General features: G+C 45.2%; 1 pseudogene; it reads left to right on the top strand.

Annotated features, from left to right (window-relative positions):
• Nucleotides 1-5,404: 5,404 nt before the first annotated feature.
• On the top strand, nucleotides 5,405-6,188 carry LOC146782628 (uncharacterized; annotated as a pseudogene).
• The last annotated feature ends 3,518 nt before the right edge of the window (nucleotides 6,189-9,706 follow it).

Genomic DNA, 9,706 nt, shown 5'->3' with positions numbered 1-9,706 from the left:
GTGCTCCCTGTCTTGTGGGTAACTTGTGAAACTGTATTTGATACGGCCGACCCGGCCGAGGGATGCACCGCCGCGAAGCAGGCGGCTCTGCTGCTGGAGTCATTTCAGCGGAGCGGAACATACAGGCGTATGCTTTATTTGGGAGATGCTCGTTTGGCACAACCATGATGGATTTTATTTATGTACGCATAAACTGCCTTCAGCCCACTTGGGAGTTATTTTATGGACTTCCACTCCCATAATGCAGTTTGAGGTTTACTCACCTGAGTTTGATTGCTGGAAAAATAAAGGGAGATCGCTGGAAAGCATTTTGTTGGCAGTTTTGTGTAGCAGAGAAACCTATGATTAAGGGTGGAATACTCGAAACGCGTCAGGTCACTGCAGACGCTGGATGTGCCTGACTCTCCCTGGCTTTTATGAATACGCCGATCAGTGAGTGCTCCCTGCCTTGTGGGTAACTTGTGAAACTTTATTTGATACGGCCGACCCGGCCGAGGGATGCACCGCCGCGAAGCAGGCGGCTCTGCTGCTGGAGTCATTTCAGCGGAGCGGAACATACAGGCGTATGCTTTATTTGGGAGATGCTCGTTTGGCACAACCATGATGGATTTTATTTATGTACGCATAAACTGCCTTCAGCCCACTTGGGAGTTATTTTATGGACTTCCAGTCCCATAATGCAGTTTGAGGTTTACTCACCTGAGTTTGATTGCTGGAAAAATAAAGGGAGATCGCTGGAAAGCATTTTGTTGGCAGTTTTGTGTAGCAGAGAAACCTATGATTAAGGGTGGAATACTCGAAACGCGTCAGGTCACTGCAGACGCTGGATGTGCCTGACTCTCCCTGGCTTTTATGAATACGCCGATCAGTGAGTGCTCCCTGCCTTGTGGGTAACTTGTGAAACTTTATTTGATACGGCCGACCCGGCCGAGGGATGCACCGCCGCGAAGCAGGCGGCTCTGCTGCTGGAGTCATTTCAGCGGAGCGGAACATACAGGCGTATGCTTTATTTGGGAGATGCTCGTTTGGCACAACCATGATGGATTTTATTTATGTACGCATAAACTGCCTTCAGCCCACTTGGGAGTTATTTTATGGACTTCCAGTCCCATAATGCAGTTTGAGGTTTACTCACCTGAGTTTGATTGCTGGAAAAATAAAGGGAGATCGCTGGAAACCATTTTGTTGGCAGTTTTGTGTAGCAGAGAAACCTATGATTAAGGGTGGAATACTCGAAACGCGTCAGGTCACTGCAGACGCTGGATGTGCCTGACTCTCCCTGGCTTTTATGAATACGCCGATCAGTGAGTGCTCCCTGCCTTGTGGGTAACTTGTGAAACTTTATTTGATACGGCCGACCCGGCCGAGGGATGCACCGCCGCGAAGCAGGCGGCTCTGCTGCTGGAGTCATTTCAGTGGAGCGGAACATACAGGCGTATGCTTTATTTGGGAGATGCTCGTTTGGCACAACCATGATGGATTTTATTTATGTACGCATAAACTGCCTTCAGCCCACTTGGGAGTTATTTTATGGACTTCCAGTCCCATAATGCAGTTTGAGGTTTACTCACCTGAGTTTGATTGCTGGAAAAATAAAGGGAGATCGCTGGAAACCATTTTGTTGGCAGTTTTGTGTAGCAGAGAAACCTATGATTAAGGGTGGAATACTCGAAACGCGTCAGGTCACTGCAGACGCTGGATGTGCCTGACTCTCCCTGGCTTTTATGAATACGCCGATCAGTGAGTGCTCCCTGCCTTGTGGGTAACTTGTGAAACTTTATTTGATACGGCCGACCCGGCCGAGGGATGCACCGCCGCGAAGCAGGCGGCTCTGCTGCTGGAGTCATTTCAGCGGAGCGGAACATACAGGCGTATGCTTTATTTGGGAGATGCTCGTTTGGCACAACCATGATGGATTTTATTTATGTACGCATAAACTGCCTTCAGCCCACTTGGGAGTTATTTTATGGACTTCCAGTCCCATAATGCAGTTTGAGGTTTACTCACCTGAGTTTGATTGCTAGAAAAATAAAGGGAGATCGCTGGAAACCATTTTGTTGGCAGTTTTGTGTAGCAGAGAAACCTATGATTAAGGGTGGAATACTCGAAACGCGTCAGGTCACTGCAGACGCTGGATGTGCCTGACTCTCCCTGGCTCTTATGAATACGCCGATCAGTGAGTGCTCCCTGCCTTGTGGGTAACTTGTGAAACTTTATTTGATACGGCCGACCCGGCCGAGGGATGCACCGCCGCGAAGCAGGCGGCTCTGCTGCTGGAGTCATTTCAGCGGAGCGGAACATACATGCGTATGCTTTATTTGGGAGATGCTCGTTTGGCACAACCATGATGGATTTTATTTATGTACGCATAAACTGCCTTCAGCCCACTTGGGAGTTATTTTATGGACTTCCAGTCCCATAATGCAGTTTGAGGTTTACTCACCTGAGTTTGATTGCTGGAAAAATAAAGGGAGATCGCTGGAAACCATTTTGTTGGCAGTTTTGTGTAGCAGAGAAACCTATGATTAAGGGTGGAATACTCGAAACGCGTCAGGTCACTGCAGACGCTGGATGTGCCTGACTCTCCCTGGCTTTTATGAATACGCCGATCAGTGAGTGCTCCCTGCCTTGTGGGTAACTTGTGAAACTTTATTTGATACGGCCGACCCGGCCGAGGGATGCACCGCCGCGAAGCAGGCGGCTCTGCTGCTGGAGTCATTTCAGTGGAGCGGAACATACAGGCGTATGCTTTATTTGGGAGATGCTCGTTTGGCACAACCATGATGGATTTTATTTATGTACGCATAAACTGCCTTCAGCCCACTTGGGAGTTATTTTATGGACTTCCAGTCCCATAATGCAGTTTGAGGTTTACTCACCTGAGTTTGATTGCTGGAAAAATAAAGGGAGATCGCTGGAAACCATTTTGTTGGCAGTTTTGTGTAGCAGAGAAACCTATGATTAAGGGTGGAATACTCGAAACGCGTCAGGTCACTGCAGACGCTGGATGTGCCTGACTCTCCCTGGCTTTTATGAATACGCCGATCAGTGAGTGCTCCCTGCCTTGTGGGTAACTTGTGAAACTTTATTTGATACGGCCGACCCGGCCGAGGGATGCACCGCCGCGAAGCAGGCGGCTCTGCTGCTGGAGTCATTTCAGCGGAGCGGAACATACAGGCGTATGCTTTATTTGGGAGATGCTCGTTTGGCACAACCATGATGGATTTTATTTATGTACGCATAAACTGCCTTCAGCCCACTTGGGAGTTATTTTATGGACTTCCAGTCCCATAATGCAGTTTGAGGTTTACTCACCTGAGTTTGATTGCTAGAAAAATAAAGGGAGATCGCTGGAAACCATTTTGTTGGCAGTTTTGTGTAGCAGAGAAACCTATGATTAAGGGTGGAATACTCGAAACGCGTCAGGTCACTGCAGACGCTGGATGTGCCTGACTCTCCCTGGCTTTTATGAATACGCCGATCAGTGAGTGCTCCCTGCCTTGTGGGTAACTTGTGAAACTTTATTTGATACGGCCGACCCGGCCGAGGGATGCACCGCCGCGAAGCAGGCGGCTCTGCTGCTGGAGTCATTTCAGCGGAGCGGAACATACAGGCGTATGCTTTATTTGGGAGATGCTCGTTTGGCACAACCATGATGGATTTTATTTATGTACGCATAAACTGCCTTCAGCCCACTTGGGAGTTATTTTATGGACTTCCAGTCCCATAATGCAGTTTGAGGTTTACTCACCTGAGTTTGATTGCTGGAAAAATAAAGGGAGATCGCTGGAAACCATTTTGTTGGCAGTTTTGTGTAGCAGAGAAACCTATGATTAAGGGTGGAATACTCGAAACGCGTCAGGTCACTGCAGACGCTGGATGTGCCTGACTCTCCCTGGCTTTTATGAATACGTCGATCAGTGAGTGCTCCCTGCCTTGTGGGTAACTTGTGAAACTTTATATATATATATATATATATATATATATATATATATATATATATATATATCTTTTTACAGTCCAGTAAGAAGAAAGAAGACGAGGCTGAACAAGCAGAATACTACCAGGCTGTCTCTTCTCTGTCCCAATCCCCTTTCCCCCCTTAGTACTTACCTGTGAAGGATAACATACCTAACAGGAACGTCTTGAGAGGGGTGTCGGGACCTAGCATCATTTTGCTCCTGTGTGGTTAAGGAACCAGAGACTTGAATCTGACAGCTTATCACAATATGGATCGGTCCGCACGGCAGGCAATCATAACGATTGCCTGCAGGCGGAAAAGCGGCAGACGGTCTTTCCATCCTTCGCGGTACCCCCGCCATACTAATATGGCGGGGGGTAAATCAGGTAGAGATGGCGGGCGGATCACCACCGCCGGCGGTGGCGATCTGCCCGCCATCATAATAGGCCCCTATAGTTTTTTTAAACGATATTTTACACTTCGATATTTTGAACATCGATATTACATACCTAAAATCGATATTCTTGATCACGAGAATTTGTCTGTCAATATTTCTGACCCATAATATTTTTCACTCGAAATTTGTGTAAATCGATATTTTTGATTCAATATTCTCTCTCTGCACCGAGGGATACCTTCCACATCAAACAAAAAGTGACAGTTGTCCCGACTCTGAAGTGTTGTCACTTTCTCTACCAGGACTTCCCGGTCCTTGGGGGCACTTCCAAGCAGTGACATCACATTCGGGGGGGCAGGGGGGGCACTTGACTCTAATGGGTCACATGTGTTGTGGCATCACCCCGGTCACGTACTATTCACATGCTCATGCTTCTACCACGTGGTTAGGCCTAGGCAACAGCCCTCAATGAACCAGAGCCCCTGGAGATCAGGTGACCATGATGTGATGTAGAGGAGTATGCCCCATTTGTTTCTTAAATGATTAGAAAACATATAAGGAGCCCCTAAACAGCCTATGCCAAACCCAGGAGACTCCCTCCAGAAAGTGATCGCTCGGTCATTATAAAGAGATGCAGCAACCTCATCAAAAATACACCCCCTTATGGTGGTTTGAACACTATCAAAATGTATTATTGTAGCCTGACTCCAGTAGCAATAGAGCTGAATGCATAGCAGAGCAACCTTAAAGAGGGTGGACACAATGTCAAGGGTTTTGGTGAGGAGCTCTACCGGCGTTTGGAAATGTTCCGCCTCAAGGATTTTCCGTAACTTATATCCCCTATTAAGGGCTCCAGCAGCAGCAGCAAAGCCTCGCGTAACAAACCATATGCTGGAAACAATGTCATTGACATGGAAGATGGTGAAAAATCTATAACAGCTTCTAACTCAGCGGTCTATGAAGATATGTGGTTTTTGGAGTAATAGGCTACTGAGGCTATCGTCGTGTAAAAGCCACATGCAAACTCCAATGCCGGTTATGCCTCGATGGACCTCAGCGACTCTCAAAATTTCAGAGCCGCAACTGAGTCCCACAAAAATGATGAGGTTAGTAAAAATCATTATAGACACTTACTTATACCGTATATCCAGCTATATTTTATTTTTAACTAATAGTCTGTCTTGTTTTCTTTTTTGTACCGTAGAAAGCATCAGCAAAAAGAGCAGTGGTAGAGGGGACGTTGCCAAAGGTTAACGCCATAAATATTTACTGCTTATGCTGTTCAAAACAGCCTGAAAGTTCCATAACCCAAAACAAAGAGCCACGCAAGAAATGTGTTTTTACCAATAATATCACAGATTTTGTAAAGGAGACTCCAAGGTACCCTATGACGCCATATGGCCTGTTAAAGATTTTGCTGTGCTTGTTGTGAGCAAGTGTGTCAAACGTGACTATTATAACATCTGTTGCGGTCATAAAATGAATGATCCGCGGCAGTAGGTTCATAAGTGTCTAGATGACTCATACACACCAGCAATCCGTCATATATGTAGCTTGCAAGACCCCAAAAAATTATATAAACTGTTACGGTTGGTGTATGGTTTGTCAGAGGAAAAGAAAAATGTCCACGCTGATATAATTAAAGTCTTGTCGACCACACTCAAAGAGATCCAATGTTCGAGGGAGCCAAGCTCAAAACTCTGTCATACGCAAGGATTGTGAATGTATTTTGTTGGAAAGATGTCAGTAAGGGCTACAGAAAGACGCATGTGTGATATTTAGTTTAAAAATAGATGAGTCGGCTCTTTAGCCCCACGAAAACTGTTTTAAAAAATGATGTCCTTCTGTTTCGTGTTATTATTGTTTTATTTAACGTTATATACTAACTCACCTTTATGTCAAGCATCAGAATGTCATTGCGCAAGAGGCTTCTGAGTTACGTCCAGGATACATATGTATTAAGTGTGTTACTTAAACAAATAATAGCTGAAATACAACCTGTAACTGCGCTATCTGAAGCTTGGTGAGCCACCCATGGCGATGCAGTGTGACAGTCCTACGTGCATAGCCAACTGGTGTATCAATGCTTGGCTACCTACAAGGATGAATACTGGAGCATGTATAAAAGCCGTTCGAGGGAGTTAACCTATCAGCACACATATCACCTTTGAGTTTCTGGCCGAAGATTATTTCAGAAATAAAGTTTTGTATTGTACGACAGAGAATTGTACAATCTTTTAAATGCCGTCAGTATCCTGAGTGTACAAAGTTATAGGAGGGGGTGAGCTGTAAGACCAGTCCAGAGCCGCTGAGTTTATAGCTGTAAAAATGTCAAAAGCTGTGACGCTGCGGCTAATTATTTGCATGGCCGCTAGTAATATATGTAGCATGTGTCGTATTTTGTAAACGTAGTGAAAAGTCAGCAAACTGTCCAACAACAATGACAAGACATGTAATGTCACTGTAAAGTATGCCCTGTTTATGGATTGCTAACATTCTTTATTTTTAATAAAATGCCCTTACACAAAACCATTGTCTTTCATTTCATGTGATGCAGGGACTGATAACATGCCAGGGGATGGGTTAAGGAAGTTTTATTATCATATAAGCAGGATCAGAAGCGCTGTTTAGAAGGGCTCGAGTTGAAAATGAGCCGGTAGGCAGAGCGCAGGTGAAGACCTGGTTATCTGGGAAAGAGGTGTATTCACTCCACAAGCCAGCCAGAAGGCGATTTAAGAGGAGACCAGCCAAAATTAATGCACAACTAGATTATCAATGCCAGAAGGGCACAATCAGTCTTCAAGGTCTAGCCAAGCATGATAACGGAGGTCGATATATATTAACAGTAACAGATATATTGTCCAAGTCCACCTTTGCAGAAGTGCTAAGCGATAATAGTGGTACTAGCATCACAACAGCCTTTAAAGTCATCTTCAGGAAAGGGCGAACCCCTCAAAAACTGCATAGAAACGCCGTAAAATAATTTTTAAACAATCCATTTTGGAAATATTAAAACAGCACACTGTTCATCATTTTATACTTCACACAGAGGTAAAAGCTGCTGTTATAGAGTGTTTTAACAGAAATTTAAAATCTACGATGCGGAGATATTTCACGGCCTACAACACCTACAAATATTTGGATGTTCTACAGGCTTTATAGATGCTTATAATGCTAGCTATCACAGAACCATCAAAACGTCTCCCGTAGAGGTAACAATTGATAATTCCTTAGTGGTGTGGAGAATGGTGTACAGGAGCTGTTTCGCTGCCAAGCTAAAGAAGCCTCTTTTAAAGAAGGTTATCATGTTAGGGTTTCAAAGTTGAAAGGGGTCTTTACAAAGGGCTACCAGCAGACTTTTAGCAACAAAATATTTACAGTGGAGAGTGTGGAGCTTAAAGAAGGTGTTTATATTTACAGGTTAAAGGACAACGATGGTGAAACTGTGTTAGGTGCCTTTTTTATAATGAAGAGTTACAATAGGTACTGGACAGTACAGGGTTGAAAAGAGTCTGAAATGGAAAGGTAATGGGGCTAACAGACAGGCCTTTGTCAAATGGAGGGGGTGGCCCAAGACAGTTGGGTGCTGACCAGCGCTCTGCAGGGTGTGTGAGTATGGGGGCTCTCTGAAGGCAACAATATGGAGAAAATATCATTTTATGTTACCTTGCCATCCAACGCCTTGAAAGACATGTTCCCCGACAATCACATTTCTAATTATATTGTGAAACTGGCTAAACCTGTAGACCTAAAAGGGGACTGGAAGGTAGCCCTAACCAATATCCATTACCCAAGATCATGGAATACATTTGCAATGCTTGAGGACAAATTTACTATAAAGTGTGATCAGGACCCATTGAGCATCCACGCTGGCTTTCATCACGGCTGTTACCCCATCGTTGTGGCAATTGTCCAGGCCGACAACAAATCCATAGCCAGCCTCAAAATGTATTCGAATATTCAGCTAGTATTAGATAACGTTGGAAAGAAGGTGTTTCTTAAAGCTCCAAACCGTGATACAGAGTTTAGCTGTACGGGTAAATTAAGAAGAGTTTTAGGAACAGTAGAGCATATAAAAAGCCATGTAGAGTCGAACCCTATGTGCCCCGATATTAACACAGGGTTCTATACATTCTGGGGCCGATTCCAATCCTGGAAAAAGGCTGTACGAATCCTTGTATGGAGCGTTTTCTCCGTACAACTCGTACCCGGTAAACTTTCCTTACAACCTAGGAAGTACGATTCGTACAGAAAGCCTCTTTCCGTAAGAATCGTAGAAAAGATCGTACGGGTAAAAAAAAACAACGATTCGGATCCGGAACAGCCTGTACGCGACGTACGGACGTATTTAAGCAGCAGTTTCCGGCCCAGCAAGTACGATTCGTCCCTACAGCACTCCGTACGGCTCTTTTCTTACGGGAGCCAAAAACAGCCGTAAAAGGTCATACGCGACGTTCTCCACGGTACGAGTCGTACTCCGACACGTTCCCAGGGGTACGAGTCGTACAGGGGTCCGAGTCGTACATACGAGTCGTACAGGGGTACGAGTCGTACAGGGGTACAAGCCGTACAGGGGTACGAGTCGTACAGGGGTACGAGTCATACATACGAGTCGTACAGGGGTATGAGTCGTACAGGCATACACCCCCATGAGTTGTGTATGTACCGTGCGTACCCCAACATTGCGTATTTACGGTGCGTACATACATGTTGTTGTAAGGTGCGTACATATGCATGGGGGGCCTGTACGACTTGTACCCCTGTACCACTAGTATGTATGACGCGTACCCCTGTACACTCGTACCTCTGTAAACGACGTATGTATGAATCAGAGTTAGACTTGTTTTCTCTAAAGCCCACTCCGACCAGTATCGAAAACATTTTTTTCATGGAACATGGAAGTATCGACTCTAGCCGCTTTGAGGCTAATAGAGTTTTTTGAGTCAAGGTCAACGCATATGTATCTGAATATCAACAACACTCTGCTGCATCTTGTTTGTAAAATCGGAAAAGCGGACAAAGCCAACATATCGGCCGCCGCTAAACTGGCGACAATCACTTACCCAATCCCAACCACGTTTAATCAGGTGGACATTGACCTCGGCGATCGTCTCATCACACAAAGTGATAACATGTATGCCTACAGAGCCTACATCAAGAGTATTCTAAATTACAGCTGCGATGCCCAGGACACACAGCTTTCAGCAGGGCTCTTCTACAAGGATACTTATTCACATTTTGAAGAAAAGGAGCTGGACGGTGACAATCAAGGTTTGTAAAAAGAGCATGCTATGTGGCTGGCAGTAGACAGTTTGACCTCCTCGGGCATATACATTCGAACTTTTCTT

Source organism: Triturus cristatus, chromosome 12, assembly GCF_964204655.1.
Source record: "Triturus cristatus chromosome 12, aTriCri1.1, whole genome shotgun sequence".
NCBI classification, from domain to species: domain Eukaryota; kingdom Metazoa; phylum Chordata; class Amphibia; order Caudata; family Salamandridae; genus Triturus; species Triturus cristatus.
Note: the sequence above shows the minus strand (reverse complement) of the source record. Positions and strands in the feature narration are given on the sequence as shown.